The 21,056-nt window shown below is 45.1% G+C and overlaps 1 pseudogene; it reads right to left on the bottom strand.

Annotated features, from left to right (window-relative positions):
* Positions 1-21,056, bottom strand: part of LOC147703565 (uncharacterized) — a 137,508-nt pseudogene that overhangs the window by 90,644 nt on the left and 25,808 nt on the right.

The raw sequence follows: 21,056 nt of genomic DNA, 5'->3' as shown, positions 1-21,056 counted from the left end.
AAAAAACAGTTGCTATTCAGCACTAAGATGATGAGACGATGGGATGCGATCTGATAATAGTGGAATTGAAGCACCTCAAGTAGTTAGACTGGAATCATCCTGCTACTCTAATAACCCCACTTCAAATACATCAATACCCAATTTAAAATATGTTCATCAATGAAGGTCCATAATTCCCCATAAAACTAAATATCTGAGTTCATTCATTTTTCTAGCCACCACGTAATAGACTATTCTCCATATAGAAGATAAAACTGTATTTATGATTGTAATAAACTTCCCACACCGATTCTTTCGGACCCTGTTGGTTCATTACATTGGAGAAATAGATTTAAGGATGGGCAAATTTTTTATTTTTGTCACTAGAATTAAAGAAAATATTGGGCCTCTCCTGCCAAAATTCCTTTTTCTCTTGAGTGTTTCTTCTACCTGAAGTTGGGGCAACTTCAAGTTACCTTAGCTCACACTCTGTAAATTATTGTATTCCCAAACATAAACCTTGTTTAGCAAAGTTATAAAAAAATGTTATGTTTGGGCGTGCAAATACTAAAAGTGGTACATACAGCTGGGTTTCGAGGGTAAGGCTAGCTGTCACTTAGTGCGAGAGTAGAAAAAAACACATTGGTAGTGGTATTGTACAACCGTCTTTAAAATGGAAAACGAAACATTCTTAAAATGTGCCTCTGAAAAACATGGGAGAGTTCAAAAAAGAAGAAAAGTAAAGTTTCTGCCCTGGAAAGCTCAATGCATAACCAAAAAGAGTATCGTAATCGCCAAACCTGTCTTAACTAGTTGAAGCGGCTACTCCTTAAAATAGAGCAAGGTTGGCGAAGGGCTCTTCTCCCGTTTGACACAGACATATTACGATGAGGTTATCCTCTGCTTAAATATTCCAATAAATATTTCCCAAGCAGTCACAGCAGTCTCGACGTTCTTAGAAGGAATTAAACAACTAACTCGCTCTTCAGGAGCAAGAAAACCGGTGCAAAATCGCTGGTTTGATAATATCTTCTCAAAAGCCTCTGTCAACCTTCGCCAGGCCTTAAAACCTAACCCTAGGGATAAGTTACAAAATAAAAATCTGGAAGAGCTCAATAAAAGCGCTGTTAAAAATCAGAAAAAAACGAAGATCCGAAGCATGGGAGAAACTAAGGATAGCAGCTAATGACAGATACTAAATCCTTCTGGTAAATGGTCAATACACCATTCTTACATGAAGCAAGAGGCCCTTCCACAGACTTAAGCATAGACAAAATACATTGATAGACCACTTTCAAAAAATCTACCAAAAGTCTAATAAGTCCCACTGTAGAACTGTTGGATAGGATAAAACAGACTTCCAACCTAGTTTTTAATATGGAAGAGGTAGACTGTGCATTGACACAAGCTTCATCATTAAAGGCAGCAGGCCCAGATGGGGTTCCGGTGGATATATTCTTGAATAATAGAACCTTTTGGGTACCTTTACTCCCTATGGCATTCAACGTCATTTGCACTGAGGGCTCCCTTCCGTCGTGGAAACAGTCCATTATTGTACTAATATTTAAAAAAGGAGATGGTTCCCATCCGGCTAACTATCAACCAATCGAGTTAATTGACAGTACCGCAAAAGTGATGGGGCGGAATAATATTAAGTAGATTGGAAGATTGGGCATGGGAGAAGGGGATCCTGGTGGAGGTCCAATATGGATTTAGGAAAGGCAGAGGAACTGTGGCTTAATGTCTAAACTTGGCACTCCTAGCTGGGAAGTACACACAGGACAAGCAAGAGAAGGAGTAGTTTCTTACCTGTAACTCCAGTTCTGTAGTAGGGGTATCTCTGTTATAGTCATAATCTAGTGATTAGTCCTGCCCATGTGCGTGGACCCCGGAGCAATCAAAAATAATCTCTTAAGCAGTCTGCATTGCAGTCCTGCATAGACACTCAAGAGAAAATTAAAGACAATAATGCAGCCTGTACCTACCAGGCTACACTGTCCAGTACTTCAACTAGAAATGCCAAGGATATAACACCAATAACACATTTAACACAATCTGTCAGGTTTCACCCATAGCGAAACTTTCCTCCCCTCACCAAATCCTTGGAATGATAGAAAGGAAGTGATGGACAGACAAGCCTCCATAGGCTGCCATTATGTGTCTGGAAAATTGATACCGTGCCTTTAAGGAACTCTAGAGACCCTCGGTATCCCAGCATGCCCAGCCCACTCCTTTTACTTTCAGTTCTTTTTGAAGGTGCATAAAGCAAGGCCTGTAGCACACATCACAGTACCATTTTCTCCACCGGGGAGGAGGGCGGGCGCTTATGACTATAACAGAGATACCCCTACTACAGAACTGGAGTTACAGGTAAATAACTACTCCTTCTCTAGTAGGGGATCTCTGTGTATAGTCATAATCTAGTGAATAGAATGGCAAGCCCATCCAAAAACAACCCGGCTGTGGAGAAAAACAGACACCACTATTGTGCGAACAGATTCCGCAGTGAAGCCTGTCCAACCTGAGCATCTACTCTGGCATCAGAGTCCAGACAGTAATGCTTAGCAAAGGTGTGGACCAACTTCTAAGTGGCCGCCCTGCAGATCTCTGCAATGGGAACATCGAAGCAAAGCTGTTGTAGCTGCTTTGCCCCTACTAGAATGAGCCTTAGGCTTACCCCCTAAGGTTTTATTCGGTTTCTGATAACAGAGCTGGATACATGACACAATCCACCTATAGATGGACTGTTTCGAAGTAGCCATGAAATACAGTATAAGGTTCCTGGCAACACAATGCCTAAATTTCACTCACCCTTCGGGCCGATGTAATGGCCACGAGGAATGCCGCCTTCCAAGACAGGTGCTGCAGTGAAGCCTTATGAATAGGCTCGAACGGTTCCTTCATCAGCCTGGACAGCACCACATTCAGTTCCCATGAAGGCGAAGGAAGCCGAACAGGAGGGAACACCTTCAACCCTTCCAAAAACAAAACTCCTTAATCACAGGAATCCGGAAGAAGGATGTCTGCAAAGGGCATTTTCTGTAAGCAGTCAATGCAGCCAGATGAACCTTAATGGAATGGAAATTAAGGCCAGACTGAGCTAGATGCAGAAGGTATGGAAGGAGAACATCCTCCTTGCAGGTCGTCAGGTCATAGTTCTTAGACATGCACCAGATGCAGAATCTCTTCCACTTGTAAGCATAAGAGGTCCTAGTAGAGGACCTCTTAGCCTCCTTCAATATGTCCATGCAATCCTCAGGAAGATTCAAGTGGCCATATTGCACTCTCTCAGGAGCCATGCCGCCAAACTCACAATGAGAGGTTGGGGTGCACCATCTTTCCCCCCGAACTTCGTGAGAAGTTCCGGCCGACACGGCAGCCGCCGATGAGTCAGGATCGACCGGTGAAGCAGGTCCGTGAACCACCACTGCCTGGGTCATTCCGGCGCAATGAGGATCATCCGCGCCTGGGATCGGACCAGCTTGATGAGCACCACCGGAATAAGGGGAATGGGTGGAAAAGCGTACAGAAAGCTGTTAGACCAGCTGATCCATAACGCGTTCCCCAGAGTCCCCGGCTGGTAATACCTCGAGACGAAGATGCTGCATATGCTATTTTCAGCGGTGGCGAACAGTTCCACATCTGGAGGGCCCCACATGGCAAAGATGTCATCGAGCACCTCGTCGTTTATGACCCACTCGTGGTTTTCGTGAAGCAACCTGCTGAGGGCGTCCGCCTGAACATTCTGCACACCTGACAGATGAGTTGCCGTTATCGTCAGTCCTCTGGCTAACAGCCAGTGCCAGATTGCCTGCGCTTCTGTGACAGTGTGCGAGATCTAGAGGCCCCCTGCTTGTTGAGGTAATACATTGTGGTCATATTGTCTGTCTGCACAAGCAAGGAGTTGGTCTGGAAGGATGGATGAAAGGCCTTCAGTGCCAAGTGAACAGCTCTGAGTTCCAGGAAATTTATGTGATACGTGGACTAAGTCGGAGACCACGTTCCCTGGATCTGTAGATGGTCTGAATGAGCTCCCCAGCCCAGGAGAGATGCATCCGTAACGATAGTCTGAGTCGGGATGTCCTTGTGGAAAGGAACCCCTCTGAGGAGATTCTCTGCTGAGCACCACCATCTCAGGGACTGTTGGGCGTGAAGAGAACTGAATCCGGTCGTCCCAACACCCTTTCCTCTGGTCCCACTGGTCCTCCAAACATTCCTGTAGCGGCCTCATGTGGAGGCGCGCGTGCGGAGTGAGGAAGATACAAGAGGCCATCGATCCCAGTAGAGAAGACACCGTCGTCACTGTTGTAGATGGAGCAGCTATGAGAGCCTGAGCCTTCCGAAGGATGGATAAGCGTCGCTCCTCCGAAGGAGACGCGCTTGCCGACAGCATATTGATGGAGGCTCCCAAGTACTGCAGGCACTGCACAGGAATCGGGACATACTTGGACAGATTTATGTGCAACCCCAGACGGTTCAGCAGGACGGCCGTCTGGTTGAAGTGCAATTGCGCTTCCTGGAAGGTGGCGGCTTTGATCAACCAATCATCCAGGTACGGGTAGACAAACACCTTGTTCTTTCTCAGGTGCGCTGCTACCACAGCCATGCATTTAGAAAAAGTCCTGGGTGCAGACTTCAGTCCAAACGGTAGTACGGTGTACTGATAGTGATTGGTGCCGACAAGGAAGCGCAGGAACTTCCGATGTTTCCGTGCAATGGGTACATGGAAGTACGCATCTTGCAGATCTATCGCGCACAGCCAGTCTCCTCTCTGCAGCGGAGGATACATCTGGTGCAAAGACAGCATGCAAAACTTCTCCCTGCGAATCCACTTGTTTGCTTGTCCCAAATCCAGAATGGGTCTGAACTCTTTCTTGTCCTTCTGTACTAGGAAGAAGCGTGAGTAAAGAGCCTTTCCTCTTTGAGACAGAGGGACGTCTTCTATCGCCCTTTTTCTTAACAGGGTATTGGCCTCCCCCTGGAGCTCGCGCAGTTGGAACTGCGAGCCAACCGGTGGAATTGCTGGAGGCGGTCTGGTGAAACGAAGACTGTATCCATTGCAAACAATATTCAGCACCCACTTGTCCTGAATGTTCCTCCACTCTGCCAGGTAATGTTGAATGCTTCCCCCAACCGGAGCGGGTAACAGATTAAGGGGAAGTAGCACCTCAGGGCCTAGACCCAGCCGGGCCTTTGGTCATGGAGGAAGACTGTTGACCACCTCAGCCCCTCTGGCGCTTTTGGAACGGTTTCCGCTGGGACTGCTGCTGTTGCAGTCCAGCCTGTCGACCTCGCCCTCTGCCTTGCGCCCCGTACCGCCTCTGGAACAGGCGGAAGGTCTTTTTCTGTTCCTTAGGCTTTTCCAACCCAACAGCCGTCAGGGTTTCCGCCTCCGCCTTCATGCGGGCCATCTCGTCATCCGTATGTTTCCCGAAGAGGGTCTCGCCCAAAAAGGGTAGGTTGGCAACTCTCTGCTGCGCCTCGGGCTTTAAGGATGTAAGACGCAACCAGGCATGGCGCCTCAGGTTGACCCCATGGCAGTACCCATGGGCTGCCAAGAGGGAGGAGTCCGCAGCCAAACTTATCACCTGGTTGGAAACCAGCAGACCTTCAGCAAGGATCTCTTGGAAATCTTCCCTTTTTCCCCCAAGGAAGGTGTTCCAAAAACTGTTGGCGGTACTCCCACAGAGCCCAATCGTAACGTCCCAACAGTGCTGAGGCACTCGCGGTCTTCATCGATGTGGAGGCCATCCCGCAAACCTTCCTGCCTGCAGAATGGTGATGGATTAAACCCAGATCTGTTGACTGGGTGTGAGTGTTTGATTGGTTCAGATGCTCCGTCCATCACCACCCCCTTTTGTACCACTTTGTTCACCATAAGTTGGCAGGGTATGATCAGACGTGGGTCCCTTGATCACATTGCCACTGTATTCAAGCAAGCCGGGCTGAAGACAGCTGAAATGCCAGAAACCGGTCCTCAGAAGCTTGTGTCCGGTCCAGGGAAGGCATGGCTTGGCAGTTCGGACTGTTCCCATGAGGCACAGGGTCAGACTGATTTGCATATGGCCATGTCTGAACTGGGGTGGCAGAGTGGGCTAAAGAATGGTGATGGATTAAACCCAGATCTGTTGACTGGGGGAGGGTTTGATTAGTTCAGATAGCCGTCCATCACCACCCCCTTTTGTACCACTTTGCCGAATCCATCCAGTGGCTCTCCTTGTCAGGAGGCACTGTCGATGATGGGGTGGTGGCGTCCTATTTTCTTGCTGCAGTCACCATTACCGAGTCAGGCGTGGGATCCAACCGAAGAAGCACTGGGTCTGAGTCAGGTGTCTTATATTTCTTCTGCAGCCTTGAAGGTGCCGACCTCGTAGCCACAGGAGTGAGGAACAGCTCCATGGCAGGTTCCACCAGCCCAGGCACCAAGGGCAGTAAAGGGCGAGATAACTGTTTCTTGTGCAGAGTTTCGAAAATGATGGAAGTCAATGGCGCGGGCACAGTGAGAGTGATGCCCAGCTTAGTCGCCCCTCGTAGCAACACGTCCTGGAAGGAGACTTTGTCGTCTACTGGAAACACCCTCGTCCGAGGGGAGTCCGACAGGGTAGGTGACTAGTCCCTGGTACTGGACGAATCCATGTAGCGGGACCTTGAACGGTCCCTCCTGTGGCGCCGTCTGGATCTCGTAGAAGAGCGACGGCTACTCCTGGATCTATCCCTCTGTCTGGAGCGAGATCTCAACCGAAACGGGAGCCTTGGTTGCGGTGGTTCCGTAGGTGGTGGCGGGGGACCTAGAGGCCGTAACCCTGGTAGCAGAGTGACCGCGCCGCCGTGTCCGTGGACTTGTGGAAACCGAGGACACAGTCCTGGCTTTTGAACGCCTCCTGGAGGACGATGCTTTCCTCCTCTACGCGGAGCGCCTTTTCGACGTCGATGATCGCCGTCTCAACGTCTATGATCGCCGTCTCAACGTCTATGATCGCCGTCTCAACGTCTATGATCGCCGTCTCAACGTCTATGATCGCCCTCTCAACGTCTATGATCGCCCTCTCAACGTCTATGATCGCCCTCTCAACGTCTATGATCGCCCTCTCAACGTCTATGATCGCCCTCTCAACGTCTATGATCGCCCTCTCAACGTCTATGATCGCCCTCTCAACGTCTATGATCGCCCTCTCAACGTCTATGATCGCCCTCTCAACGTCTATGATCGCCCTCTCAACGTGTATGATTGCCGACGTCGATGGTGAACGAAGGTGACGCCTCGACGGCGAGCGCCTGCACCTCCTTGAACCCTCTCGGCGTTGATGATGGCTCGACGACGAAGCAGTCCTCGACGTCTGAGGTCTCAACGTCAATCCCCTCGACATCGAACGTAGACGTTGCTTCGACCCAGAGCCCTGGGGAGACGGGGAGCAGACCGTGGTCATTCCTCTCGACGTCGAGGCTATCAACGCAGAGGAAGAAGCCCCTTCCTGCCCAGACCCACCTTGACCATGCTGTCTTCTTTGCTCCAGTCCTTTTGGAGCCTGATCTTCTCTCGGTCCTTCAGGGTCCTACTGGAAAACTGCAGGCAGATCTCACAAGTCCCTGGAACATGAGAAGAAGGGAGACACAGGATACACATCCTGTGTGGATCAGATGTTGCCTTCTTCCTGGCACACTCTGGGCATTTATAAAAAAAGGCAGGCATATTGGACAAAAGAGCGGCCAAAATCACCAGAAAACTCCAGCAAAGTGAAGAAGCAAAATTACGTTGAGTGAACACACTACAACACTTCAAAAGGGCCAAAAATTACACAAAACACCCAAAACGGGAGAGCTCAATGCTCCAGGGTCCTGCTAGCAGGAGCTGGAAAAAATAAAGTAAAAGGAGTGGGCTGTGCATGCTGGGATACAGAGGGTCTCTTAAAGGCACAGTATCCCTTTTCCAGAAACATAATGGCAGCCTATGGAGGCTTGTCTGTCCATCCCTTCCTCTCTATCATTCCAAGCAATTGGTGAGGGGAGGAAAGTTTCTCTATGGGTGAAATTTGACAGAGTGTGTTAAATGTGTTATTGGTGTTATATCCTTGGAATTTCTAGTTGAAGTACTGGACAGTGTAGCCTTGTAGGTACATTCTGCATTATGGTCTTTAATTTTCTCTTGAGTGTCTATGCAGGACTGCAATGAAGACCGTTTTAGAGATTATTTTTGATTGCTCAGGGGTCCACGCACATGGGTGGGACTATTCACTAGACTATGACTATACACAGAGATCACCTACTACAGAACCCCTATATGGCATGCAAGGATCTCTCTGACCCATTCAACTGCATTAACTATAACATGTTGTGGCAGGTCATGGAGCAAATCGGGGTAGAGGCAGTAATAATCAGTCTTAAGACAACTGTATGCAGGGGCTACAGTAAAGGTTTGCCATGGTAGGGGGGGTGAATGCACTATATCTTTTAACCATAACAAATGGTGTAAGGCAAGGTTGCGTACTTGCCTCTTCCTGTTTTCATTGTACACCAACAAACTAAATGAATATTTGGTTGAAAAGATAATAGACACTCTGATCGCAAGCACAACACGATTCCCCATCCTGTTGTACGCAGACAATGCGGTCCTCTTGGCATGAACACCCTTAGCCCTACAAAATTGCATCACCCATTAGGTTTCTTTTATGGAAAACCTTGATTTACATGTGAACATAGTGGAGTTTTTTTAATATGTGTTTTGGGAAAAGCAAAAAGGAAGTAAATCTTGCTATTGCACAGAGAAAAGTTGATATTGCAGCTAATTTCTCATATCTAGGCAATACCTTTGATAATAACTTAGACTGGAAAATACTGCGATTGTCGAGGGATACACAGATGAACAAAAGTATAGCAGCAATCATTAGGTTTGCATCGAACTTAGGCAACAAACCAATACTACAGATATTTAAATCTACTTGGCAAAAACTGTCGCTGTGGCCACATATGGGGCGGCCATTTGGGGTAAAACCAACGTGGACACCCTTCAAAAAATAGAAGATAGGTTCACCAAGAGGTTACTGTTCACCCCTAAGGTGTGTACCAATGTAATTACTCATAAAGAACTAGGTTTACCCTACATTTGTGATAGAATCAAATGGCGCCTTTGCTACTCTTGCTGTAAATTTGGAAATGGGAGGCTGTACAGATAAACCGATGTATTATAAAGGAGGTCATGAAATTGGCTTATGGGCACAAAACGTGGCTAAACTATATATGGTGCACATTGGACGCTCTGGGATTGGTTTCCCTCTATGATGACCCTGCTCAATGCGAATCCTTCTCAAAAGCGAAATTAATACATTCTTTTTAAGAGGAACGTGCACATGAAAGAGAACAGAGAAATAAAGATAAAACCACGGTAATTGAATATATTAGGAGACCACCTCTGGCACACTTTCTATCTTTGTACCTTGCTTGTGTGACCAATAATTGCCATTTTTTTTATTTCAATGAGGTTTCGGTTGGGGTATGTAACTTTAATGCTGGGTTTCCCAGCGAATGTGTTCTGAGACACAGACGATATTTGTGCAAATCCCACTCAAAACAATCAATCATACACATATGTTTTTGTGTTATTTCACGAAACCGAGAAGAAAAGATTTATTTTGCCACTACGGAAGAAATTTTGTTTGCGAAATTACATTACCTCACTAACTGTAATGTTACAATTAGAGACTCCATACCTATGCCTGACGGTGGCCTCCTTTCTATGTAGAGCATAAAAAATTCGCAGGTTAGCGAAAGTGTGATCAAATGTCAAAAAACCTGTATAATATGTACAGCCCAAAGAAATCTAAAGGTTTTAAGAACCAGATAAATTAGTGTGGAGATTTATACACTTTTTAAGGGTTTTAAGTTAAACTTTTAAGATAAGCATTTTATGATAATTTTTTGATAGGTTTGTATATTTTTATATGAACTTTTTATGCATTAGTTTCTAAATGCGAAATAAAGCATTAATTGATTGATTGTTTGAATTTCGGAGTCACGTTTTATGTTTGGGTTTCAATACAGGAGTTCTTAAACTCTGCCTTGTTCATAGAGAAAAGCACTTTCCCAGAATTGCTCATGTTAAGAATAAGAGTCTTCAACAGCGTTGATGGTAGTACAAATTAAGCTCTTAAATTAAGCTGTTATGCTCATTGTGTAAAAGTAGATAATTTCACTTTGGCTGACAAAGCTGTACTTTTCATCTGAATAAACATTTCAAAATGAGCCCCCTTAATTACAGGAGTCTTTCACAATGTTAACATATAATTTTTTTAGTATCCCAAATGTTGTATGTCGGTGTATGTTGTGTATACAGCTAGGCTTTCTCAAAGGGGTTAGTGAATCCTCTTTTCAGGAACAGAGGGAAATTAGCTGTTTTTGTGAGTAAATAAAACTGAATATGCCCCTGCCCAGGTGTCCACAAAGATAGTGTGTGATTATAGTGATGTCCATGTCAACACAGACAGTGTGTGATTAAACTTGTGCTCAGGTCCCATTAGAAATAGTGTGTTACTCATAACCCAGGTTTTTTTAGATAGTGTTTTATGTTAGACATTTTCAAGTCCCAGCAGAGGTGCTGTGTGATTATTGTAATGTGCAGGTCCCCATTGAGATAGTGTGTGATTATAGGGAGCTCAAGTCACCACAGAGATAGTGTGTGATTAAACTTATGTTTCAATACCACTTAGAGATAGTGTGTTAATGATAGTGATATTTTTGGATTACTCCTCCATTACAACTCTTGCCCCCCCCACCTCTTCTTCAGGAAGTTTTAAAACCTTCCTATCACACAAAAAACTTTAAGACTTGTTATTATCAAACATCTTCTTATATTATCTCAAGTTTTTAAAGTTGCCAAATGATCAGACTGTATTGTGTTTTTATGCATTGTATATTCCTTTCTTCTATTTTCTCTTTGGTTTACCATGCCCTCTCTAACTTGTTTAAGTGATTTGTAATATTTTATTGTATGCCATCTTAAGCTGAATACATTTTTCTTTAATACTTAAAAAAAAAAGTAATATTTAAGTCCCTGCTGAAATAGTGTGTTAAGTGAGTTATTCACTTGACTCCACACAGTTATGTGTGATTATAGTGATGCCCAGGTGCCTATGTCGATAGTGTGTGTTGATCGTGATGTCCATGCCATCACAGAGATGGTGTGTGTTTAAACATGTGATGAAGTAACTTGAAGCTAGAGGTTTTATGATGGTCATATTCATGTCTCTGTTAAGATACTTTCTTAGGTTAGTCATCTTGATGCCCCCACAGACAGTGTGTGATTATAGTGATGACTAGGTTCCTATAGAAACACTGTTTGATCATAGTGAGGCCCAGGTCACCACTGCTATAGTATGTGATTAAAATTATGTTCAAGTCCATGTAGAGTTTGTGTGCTAATGATTGTTAGATTTAATTCCCTCTTGAGATACTGTTTTAAGTTAGTATTTCCCAAGTACACACAGAAATACTGTGCAATTAAACGTGTGCTCCAGTCCTTGTAGAGATGGGTGTAATTGATAGTCATAGTTAAGTCCCTGTTGAGATAATGAGTTAGATTAGTCATGTTTAAGTTCCTCTTGAGACACACTATTAGGTAAGTCACTCTCAACTCTCCACGGAGATAGTGTGTGATTATAGCGATGCCCAGATCCCCATAGAGCTAGTGTATGTGTGTAGTGATACAGTCCGCACCACAGAAATAGAGTAGGATTAAACTTTTGCTCAAGTCCCTGCAGAGTTAGTGTTTTAAGTATAGTCATAGTTAAGTCCCTGTTGAGATAGTGTGTTGGGTTAGTCATTCACGAGTCCCTGCAGAGATATGTGTAATTATAGTGAGGCTCAGGTTCCCATACAGTGCGACTATAGTGATGCCAGATCACCACAGAGCTGGTGTGTGTTTAAACTTGTGTAGAAGTCCCCATATGAATAGTGTGTTACTGATAGCCTATTTAAATCCCTGCTGAGGTAGTGCATTAGGTTAGGTCCCTACAGATATAGGGTTTGAATAAACATGTGGTCAACTCCCTATAGACAGTGTGTAAATGATAGTCCTAGTTAAGTCCGAGTGTTTTAATGCAGGAGTGCTTAGAGGAGGAAATGTATATAAGAAGGCTGTGCTTGAGTAAGGCGATGTAGGAGGGTGTGTATGGAGTAAGACTGTGCAGAGAGCGTAGGCAAGGTATAATGAGTTGTTGAAGTTAAAAAGTGGCTGGATCTGTTAGTGAGAGGAGAGGGGTCACTAGAGAGGGCAAAGAGGAAGGAGACACTAGACTGAAGTAGGTAAGGTGGAAAAGTGGCAGAACAGCTAGAGAGGTAAAGAGAGATGGGTTAGATTAGAATGATAAAGATTAGGTGCAGTTGTTCTGCATTGCTGGATAGCAACAACTTTGTGTTTGAGCACCTGGCCAGGTCTCACCTTTGCACTGATAGCTCCACAGCAAACCAATTTGGTGCTACCTTCCCCTGTTTTTCACTAAAAAAGATTCCTTACACCTCAAGTTGTTAGTGCATAGCTGAGAGATGAGCTGTATGAAGACAGCTGACAAAGTATTTAAATACACTTTCCTTTGGGGCCTAGTCACAGGGATACTGCTGCATGATTTGGATGAAGATAGCCTTTTCCACCCCTCTTTGCCTGGGACCAGGTGACCTATGCTAAGAGCATGATGCTGTTCTGAACAAATATAAAATACGTAAGAGTCTATGCATGGGGTATAGATGTGGTAAAGTTGCAATTAAATGAAAAATACTGCTTCCAGAACCTACGGAGTATCTCAGTATCTATTGGTCCACAAAGGCACTTTATGGTCTAGGGGTAACCAAGTGTCTACGATTTCTACCAAGAAGTTGCATAGATGCAACACACATCGAGAAGCAACTTACTCGACTACCAAGGAAACTGGGTATCCAGTAAGTTCTGCAGGACATGTCCTAATAACTTTTTGAATAAGAATTGGGTATCAAAAAATGAACTGTAACATTAAGTCCCCTATGGTTACATGGGGACCACATGATAAAATAAATTTGTCATTATACAAACAACTCTAATCTAGAACATTAGTGTAAATGTTTGACTGGAGTACATTCACTGCAACTTCCAGTTGGCACTAGCTTATTGAATTAATGCAGCAAAGCACCTGACACCATACAAACCTTGGCTCAATGGCTTGTACCTTGATGGCTATGAACACAACCTTTCACGGAATAACAAGTTGATTTGATTCATCATGGACACCAACCACATCCTCAAGGAACACATTTCCCCAAAAAAAGTAGCCGGTTACTAGAAAGTGAAACAGTTTCTGAAAGCAACTTCGAAACAGCTGTTCAAAGCTTTGTACTCGCGCGTGAATGGCGATAAGGCCCTTCCAGACATCCCACTGTCACCCTTTAAGAGCCTCTTACACACCATAGCACATATCATCCTGGGCCTGATGAAATATGAACACTTCACCTTCATCCTAATGGACCTACATTGGTTCCCCTTGCTGGCCCGCACCATCTTCAAAACCAGCAGCGTGTTTTACAAAGCCATCGCGATCAGCACCCCACTTATCTTGCAGACAAGCTCCCCATCTCTCATGGATCTTAGCAAATGCAGAGCCAGGACACAATCAGACTGCAGAATAAGGAATGTATATCTGGAAAAAAACACAAGGCATTATGTCTTTTCCATATATACACCCAGGGTTTGGAACAACATACCCATATCCATCAGAACAGCACCAACACTGCTTAAAATTAGGAAAGAGTTGAAGACTCACCTCTTTACAAAATGCTACGTCACACTGCTTCAACTGCTCACAACCCAGCTGTCTCTCCCTGGAGTTGTTGACTTTATGCTGATCAGCGACCCTGTACATTATCATGTACGTGCTTCAATGAAAAGAAAACATCAGGACTGGAAAAGCCACTCAAATTTATGGACAGCTTCAATGTAATCCGTGCTGTTCGCTATTTGCGTTCTCATATGTTCCACTTTTATAGCTGTTCCTGCTCACCATCAGTTTCCTCTGTCTGCCAATCCTCCCCTGATAGTTCCAGTGTCTTATCGTTTCAGAGTTCCTTAGATTCCAATCTGCGCAGTCCTCTCTCCTGGGCAGATAATGTTTTTACTATGTGCAAGTTTACCTGATTTCTAGGACTTCTCTAATGTTATTGGTCTTCCCATTCTCTCTTTCTCCTGTCTCTTCCCCCCCACGTATTTCTTTGTTTACGGTTCTTTTTGTTGTCTGCAGTTCCCTACTTGCATTGTTTTGCATGTCACCGATTTTCCCCCCCAAACGTTTGTTTAGTGACAAAACAGGTTTTGCCAAATGAAAGGAAGACTTTGTAATGTGGTTGCTAATCCAGTGCTCTATTTTGAAACAATCAATGAAGGTTCCCTTTAAAACACGAAAAAAGAATGAAAATACCTCCCATTGCTGAGTCTGTAAAAGTGTCTCATAAGCATCCCTTAGCTGCAAATTCTGACCTACCTGCATCCTAGACAGGCTTTAACAACGCAATAATTAACAGAAAAATTGTGTGCTTATGCACATGGAATTTTGTAGAGCACCTGCAAATACTATATTTTAATGTTCTGCCTGTGATTGTAACCAGGGCCGGTCCTAGGCCTTCTGAGGCCCCGGGCGAAAGGGAAGATGTGAGGCCCCCCTAATTGAATATTGCGTCACAAGAAGTGACATCACAGAAAGTAACATCACAGTACTATTGATCTAATTTGGTATCACTGAAGCTAACTAATGTGGATATCAGTAACATGGACAAAAAGTAGAGGGGATGGAAAACAGGTGAGCAAATATCCAGATAAAAGGAAATATTGCAATCAAACAACCACACACACATCACTACACACACACACAACCACACACATACAACCACAACACCACAACACACAACCACAACACACAACACCACAAACACACACAACCACACACACACACAACCACACACACACACACACACACACAACCACACACACACACAACCACACACACACACACACACAACCACACCAAGCATTGGCATAGCCAATAGGTCTCGCCTTTGGGACCTTATAAGTGTTTAGCCATGCAACAGTTAATGTGGTTGCACCAAAGATATTGTGCTGCATAACTAAATACTTAGAAGGTCCCAAAAGCGAGACCTATTGGCTATGCCAATGCTTGTTTTTATAACCCATAATACGCAAACCCAGTCACAGTGGTGTGTTTTTACATGACAACATGTGGAGTCAAGAAGACAGTACTACCCTAGTCGGTTCCAGCGATTCAAAGATCACTAAATGTAACTGAGACACTTCATTGTATATTTGACCTGTGTCAACAAAATTCCAGCTCTAAAACAACACAATCATGGGAGAGCATCCAGATGCATACTTATCTCCAAGGGATCAGACCTGGGACGAAAGGTGTTCGAACTATCTAGTAAAAAATAAAATATTTACATTCTAAAACTATATGGTTGATGTTGAAGCCTAAAGATCAATTTGGATATTACTGAACACTTATTTGAATCACGGGGATGTTTGTCACCAAAAGATACATATAATAATGCTAAACAGTTATGTATTAACCTCTGGCACAGCTGAAAACTGTTGTGGGCGGAGAATGAGCACGGTAGCCAAGGATGTTAAAGGGAGCCCCAGGTCAAAATTTAAAGCGTAGAGCACTTTTTTAAAAGGTCCACTATACTTAAACGGCAAGGTGCTGTTGCGTTCTACTAGTAACTTATGAACGTGGTTTCCACGGTAACTGATTTTGCTTCACTTACTTTTTAACGTCTCTGCTTCCTGCCCAATAGCCACCGATGGCTATGGTGCCCACTGCCATGACAAAGATGATAATCATAATGTAGTCCAGGACAGGCTCAATAGAGGCATACATTGCCACCTTCACTGACTTGCCAAATGTATCACCAATATATGAATGAGTCCTACTTAAAACTTACACTCCTGCTGCGCTTTCTGAAACAGACACCAAAGGCTACAAGGCCCAGGGAAGGGGGCCCCCACACTATGACCTTGCAGCTCCATCCAGTGCTTGAAGGCCTTGGGAGGGGGGGGCCCTCCCATGGGCCTTCAAACAATAACAAGGCACTTCCCAAGACACTGCTGAGAGCTCATCAGAGTAAAAAAAAAAACAACAAAAAAAACCTCAGTTCAAGGGGTGTTCTTTAATAGTGGACAGAAAATAAAGTGGTAGCTGTACCTAGCTTAGATGGCAACGAGAACGGTAAATATTTTTATGTTTTGTATGTAATACTGCCCCCCTGTGTCTGATCAGTATGAGTCAGATGGTGTTTCTGCATAAATGAATTAATTGCTTTTAATTTATCGAGCTAGGAAGAATGTATCGAGCACTGTATGTCACAGGCATTATTATTACCAAACTTTAGCTGTATTCAATGAAGATGAGAGACACTGCCCTATCAAGATTCGAAGGCTGCTCCCTCCTCCCCTCACCCACCTCCTTTTACCTGTCTCCGGCTTGTGCTGGAACCAAAGGGGCCTTCTGTTGCCAAGATACAAAATGCACAAACAGCGCCGATAATGGCCGGTACTTAACCGAGGCGCTGCCCTGCCCCTGACATTGTGAGGCCAACATAATTGCTGGCCCAGCCATTGTGCCGTCCCCCATTCAGGTTGTCGCTTCCCCCACCCGTAATGTAATCAGGTGAGGCAGGGGGCCCTGTGGTGGGCTGAGGAGGTGTGACCTTTCACAGGGGCGCGAGGCCCCCTGAGCGCGAGGCCCTGGGCAGCTGCCCACACTGCCCATGCCTAGCGCCGGCCCTAATTGTAACATTGCTCTGAGCTCGAGGCTGAGATCGCGGAGAGAAATGGCTTTCCGGAGCACAATGCTGCGCCACGTGCATGGACAGGCAAGGTTGAACCATGGAGTGAACGGGAGAGGGGCGCCCATCAAAATAAATAGAACCTACTGCCCACTGCGAGGAAATGCGCAGAGAAGCAGTGGCGTATTATTTCTGCTACAGCAGGTTTTTATACATCAGTGGTGCTCATAATAAAAGAACAGATATTTCAACCAATACAACAGTAGTCTATGTGCGCAAATGAGAAAAAAGTGCCCACCGACTAATTCAAGGAGACCGTGTAACGCCGCAAGCAAACAATTCAGTCTGGATGGGTGAAGCAGGGCCAAAAGGAGACAGGGCGGTAACAAAAAAGCCTCACTTTAAATCAGAGGCCAGCGTTTAACAAATGATGACGCCAGCCAATCAAAATGAGGGGCGAGGCTACAAGTCCACCACAATAAGGCTAGCTGAGCAAGGAGGACATGCGAGGTTCAGCGCTAGGCGAGTCCTAAAAACATTAAGGAAGCAAGAAAGACCCACATAGTAGATAAAATTAACAATGTGGGAAATTCAACAAAATAATTATAAAAGTTTCTAAAGGAATTCAGTAAACTCCCTTCTTCCCCCTACCCCATCTCACTATCCCAGTCTGTCTATGCTGACCCTCTGGACCATTTTGAAGAAAAACCTTCAAAATCTACCACATCCTTAAAATGGTGTCACAGGAAGGACCAGCCTCACCAGAATCCTCAGCCACTAATCACCACACCTTTCTGGAAATTTTGATCCAGTCTCCTCCCAGCAAGTCTTGGTCTTGATGAATAAGATCAAATCTGGCTCACCAGAGAATCCCTCTCCTCCCTACATCATGGCGATCCTGGCCCAAGCACTTCTCCCCACGATCAAGGATCTGTATAATCAGTCTTTGAGCACCAAAACTCTTCCTATAAAATGCAAAGCAGCCCAGGTCAGACCTATTTTAAAGAAACCCACAGCAGACTTGCTAACTATAGACCCACATTGTTGTTCTCTTTTCTCAGCAAAATAATGAAGCCTCTGATTAAATAGATCACGTCTTGCTAGACCCCTCCCAGTCATGTTTCCTTGCTTCATATAGCACAGAAACTGCACTGGTGGCTGTTCTAGGCACCATCAAACTCTCCCTGGATGAAGGTCACCCAGCCATGTTGGTATTACTCAACCTAGCCGCTGTGTTTGACACAATCTAACACTCTATCCTGATTCAAATACTTGTAAAGATGGGTGTTAGTGGAAAAGCCCTCTGCTGGCTTAAAGACTGAGATATCGTACCATGCCCTTGACAAGGGGGTCCCACATGGTTCATCCTTGAGTCCCACCCTATTTAATATCCATGTGGCCCCCCCTGCTCAAGTGATCGGATCATGCGGGTTCAAAACTATATCATATAAACTTATCTCCAGGTGGCCTAATCCTGAAGCCACTAAAACCACAACGAGTTCTTTTTTGGCTGACAGGAAATTTCAAGTTCACTGACCCCCATTTAAATCCAAACCGAGAACTTAGACAAGGGGTTCCGCAGGGCTCTATATTGAGCCCCACGTTGTTCAATCTTTATATGGAACCCCTTGCAAGGTTGGTGGAATCATATGGGGTGGATATTGTCTCGTATGCGGATGATACCCAACTGGTGATTACTCTATCTCATAACCCAGTTGGGGCAGCAGAGAACTTCTCTTCCTGTCTTGTGGCACTTGCTGGCTGGATGAAGAATAACTGTCTGCGCCTTAATGGCAATAAGACGGAACTCATGGTTATCGGTCTGTCTCCCTCCGTCTGGACCTCAGCATGGTGGCCAGCTGATTTGGGTACTATGCCCACTCCATCAGCTACGGTGAAAAATCTGGGGGTTGTTTTAGATTCTAATCTCTTACTCCCAACATGTGAGGATTGTAGCCGGGAAATGCTACGGCACACTTAAGGTCCTCCGCAAGATCTTAGATCTGCTTCCTCTTAAAGCTAGGAAAACCCTAGGGCATGCCCTAGTCACCCCACACCTCGATTATGGGAACTCATTGCTCTGTGGGCTTAGCAAAAAGGGCCTGAATCAACTCCAATGTGTCCAGAATGCGGCGGCCAGGTTAGTCTTAAAACGACCTAGGAGGTCATCAGGAAAGCGTGCCCTTCAAATCTTGCATTGGCTTCCCATGCAAGAACGCATTCGGTTTAAAACCTTGTGCATCACACACCGCATCGCTCATGGCCGTGGCCCTACATACCTCCAGAAGATGATGACAGTATCGCCCTAGACAGTCGTTGAGATCCATGGGTAGTATGCAGATGATGGTCCCTCGTATCCGTAGAGCACGGATGGGAGGGCGATCCTTTAGGTTCCTGGTCAGTAAATACTGGAATGAACTACCACTCGAACTTCGGATGGAGCCTTCGGAATTGCGCTTTAGGCTGAAACTTAAAACCCACTTGTTCCCTAAGGTCTAGTTGTATCTGCTGCCTTTTGCTCTTTTTCTCCCTTGTGTTGTTGGGCCTACTTTAGAGTTCTGTCGGTATGCATCCACAGCGCGGGGACGCACTGTTTTCCTGTGTAACCAGGCGCTTAATAAATGTTTTTTATTATTATAAGTGAACGCAGGAAAGATAATTACTCTCTGGAAGTAGGCCAGCTGCCTTCAATTGGGTAGTGGAAAGACTGAAATCCGGCCTTTTCGGCAAGCCCCAAGCCCTTTGGTAGTAAGAGAGGTGGCCCCAAGATCTGGGGTCAGCCCCCACCTTAAAACGGTATCGAGTTTGGGCATCATGATAGACGATTGCCTTTCTTTGAAAGAACAGGTAAACCGCGTCTACAGTTCCAGCTTCAGGATTATGCGCCTACTTAGGAAAACTTTCCACAGGCTGACCCTTCGGACCAGACAATGCCTCTCCGGCTCCTATTGTAAGTTGCCTGGACTATGGCAATGCCCTCTTGGTAGCAGCATATGAAGCTCTCCTAGCTTAACTACAGGTAGTACAAAACATGGCTTCCGGTGTGGTTTGTAACCTGCCAACCCACTCCCCCTCCGAGCCTACGCTCAAATCTCTGCATTGGCTACCTATAAAAAAAGCGGTCACTCTTCAAAGTCCTATCTAGTCCACAGGTCCTTATCACGAAATGGCCCCGCTACCTGTGAAACAAGCTGAATCCTTATGTGTAACCTCAGGTCCAGTGACAAAGCTTTACTATGCCCTTGCCGCATACATACATCTAGATCATTTTCATACCTGCCCCCCCCCCCCCCATCACTGGAACGGACTATCCTTACATACACGGTCCTGCCCTGACCTAGCCCCATTTAAAAAAAATATAAACGCCTGGCTCTACTGACTTTTGATCTCCTCTGCCTGTTAACGTGCAATAGCACTAAAACCCTCATGGGTGATTTGTTCCCACTAAATATGAATGTAAATAACTTCAAAGAAATGGAACGCATGCAGGCACCAATAAAACCGTACTGTCACTTCCAGAAGATAATTTCAATGCATCCATATGTCAACAAATCCTAAATCTCACCCTGGCTATTCAGTGCTCTCAAAAACCTCAAATTTGTTTAACAAAAGCAAACATACAAAAAAGATTACTCCACAGCCTTTACTTGTGTGTGAACCATACAATAATTCACACCACCACCAATAGTCACTAAAAATCTGTTAATAAAGTCCACCGGGAACCTACCACTTTAAGCCTCCTACAGTACCATGGTTCAACCAATCAAGCCCCATTTGAACTAGTCCCTGAACCATATTATCACTCCGTAAGCACCATCTAAACAATTAACCATCACACTAATGTTACGGCAACCCAAATCTCTCACCCTAGACCCGAACCCCATGATTACTAACTTACTAGTCTCAGTTATTCCCACTTCAGGCCCTAAACAACATTCACCCAATCTCAGCCCTTCCATTTAAACAACTATTTGCTCTGAAACACTAAATCCAATCATCACCAAAATGTCATCTACTTACCCAGTCCACCAGTCCCAGTACCTCCACGACTTGCATCATTCTCATGCTTTCCATAGGTGATAAAACTTCTAATCAGCTCTAATACTTCAGTCAGTCTCAAACCTCCCATCAACTCACATTCATGCCCAATTGTTCCCAATCCCTGCCACTACTCCCAGCAGCCCCAAATACTCTCAGTTTTCCCCAGTATTCAATAGGCCCCTACTCACAGCATCATGGCAGCCACCAGCCCTGCTGGCTCCCACCAG

The sequence above is a fragment of the Lissotriton vulgaris genome, chromosome 7 (assembly GCF_964263255.1).
Source record: "Lissotriton vulgaris chromosome 7, aLisVul1.2, whole genome shotgun sequence".
NCBI classification, from domain to species: Eukaryota; Metazoa; Chordata; class Amphibia; order Caudata; family Salamandridae; genus Lissotriton; species Lissotriton vulgaris.
This window is presented reverse-complemented; position numbering and strand designations above follow the sequence as displayed.